Source organism: Lolium perenne, chromosome 5 (assembly GCF_019359855.2).
Source record: "Lolium perenne isolate Kyuss_39 chromosome 5, Kyuss_2.0, whole genome shotgun sequence".
Taxonomy (NCBI): domain Eukaryota; kingdom Viridiplantae; phylum Streptophyta; class Magnoliopsida; order Poales; family Poaceae; genus Lolium; species Lolium perenne.
The window spans coordinates 164,455,051-164,457,312 of NC_067248.2; positions in this window are offsets into that span (position 1 = coordinate 164,455,051).

Sequence of the window (2,262 nt, forward strand, 5' to 3'; positions counted from 1 at the left end):
CATAGGTCTAACTCGTTCCATACTAGTTAAGTAGTGCTTTTTGTGTGTGAAAAAAATGATATCTCATGGGGAGAGCCCATGGTTTTTTTGAAAGAAGAGTGGTGAGGCAATCAAAATTCGTCTTTAGACAAGAATCGAACCCTAACCGACAGGGAGTGCCACTGCGTGTCCGACCACTAGGCTATGCCTTAGTTCTCGTGTTTTTTGTGTGTGTCTGAAAGAATCTTCGCTATTAATGTCCCGTCGCCAATAGAGGTGGAGCGTCAATGGTTGACAACACGGTGGGAGAGGGCAACTTGCATCGGGCCGTTGGACGCACCCCGATCTAATCGAACCGCGACCCATTATCTATCCACGTTCCGATCTAAACATTTTTTTTTGCGAAACACAGTACAATCAAAGACGCTCATACATACGCGCACACACTCACCCCTATGAACGCACACACGCACACCCTACCACTATGAGCACCTCCAAGAGACTGCGTTGAAGAATTGATCCGGCGGATCTTGAGATTGACGAAGTCACCACAAGCGCCTCGCTATCGACGGGAACGTCGCCTCCCACTGAAGAATATTCCGTCTCGATCTACACATATTAAAACGGTTCAAATTAGTCGCTATTTTGGATGGCCCGCAAGAGATGCTGCTTGGAATCAACTTGGGGAATCTGGCGCACATCGCACCCACCAACCCACATGTCTCCACGGACAAGGAGTCCCTTCTCAACTTGGTAAAAAGTATCACCTCGACAAGCAAAATAACTAGCTAGCTACATGTCGTGTATGCCAGCTAGAGCTATGTATAGTTGTTAGTACCGGGCGATTCACCTGTAGCTGCTGTCCCTGCATGTTAAACGTCTTCTGGCGTCCCATAGCTAGTCTTTTTTTTTTTTTGAGCGGCCCATAGCCAGTCGAAGAGCGTCCATTCTTACTATCAGTAAGAATGAGCTAGCTAGAGCTGGAAGGTGCACCCAGCTGCTACACGTACCCCTCTCGTTATTTCAGTGAGGCTCTAGTAGAATCTGACATTTGGGAGGAGACAGCATGGACCCGACGTCGCGTGCGGCGCGAATAAAACCACGGAGGAGCCGGTACCGAGGTCTGGCTTTGGGAGACGCATCAGAGTCGTCGGACCATGCATGTGGTGGTGGAGTTAGCATCCTATGCATTGCTTCACGACACTTCTCGATGGACAGGGAAAGTGATTTCATTTTGTTTGGAGATATTCATAAGGTTTATATATACTGTAGTACGTACGTACGATAGCAAATGTTGGGCCTAGTACGTACATAATTCATACTAGTAAATAAATAATACAAACATAATATAAAGTAATATAAGAGAGGAAAAAATAAAAAATAAACCCTACGGCGGGGACCATGCAAATCTACCCCTAGGGTTAGAGTTAGAGTTAGCAATGGATTTTTTACCTTTGTTTTAGGACATATGTACATCGATAGCAGATGTTGGGCCTACTGGCTCCCGTCGACCCGTCTACGAAGAGCGTCACTCGTGGGATCTACATATGCTATCTACCATTTTTTCCTTTAAAAAAGTAACTATTTTTACATAATTCATACTAGTACATAAATAAAACAAACATAATATAAAGTAAATGAGAGAGAAGAAAAAAAAATATGTATGCCGAGGGTGGCCGTCGGCATAGGTGGGTGATGCCCTATGCCGAGGGTGGCCCTCGGCGCCTCGCTGACGCCGTGACCAAGCCGTCACGGCCGGAGCGGGACCGAAGCACATGCTTGTGCTACGCCGACGGCCTTACGTACCCCGAGGGTGGCCGTCGGCGTAGCCCTATCTACGCCGAGGGTATTCATACGCCGAGGGTATTCATACGCCGCTGCCATGGGCCGGACGTACGCCGACGGCCCCGACATTTGGCCGTCGGTGTACGCCACGGCCGTCGGCGCAGCGAGCCATTCCTGTAGTGCGTCTAAATAAAAGCCGTATGAATCAACTCGAGACGGGACATCCCATTTATAAAATAAAAATACTTCGTATTTCAAATTAGTATGGTCACCAAGGGACCGCCGGTCTGGGCATCACGAGAGCTTGCTGATCGAGCTGAGCAAAGGAAAAGATGATGATTCTTCCACTGGGAAACCCTTGCTGAGTTGAGCAAAGGAGAAAAGGTCATGATGCATCCACTACAAGCAGCTAGCAGAGTGAGTCGAAAGGAGAAGTAGCTAGCTCGAGTGACCTTAATCTTTCTAGGAAGAGCGTTAGCTGGCTAACTGCAATCAACT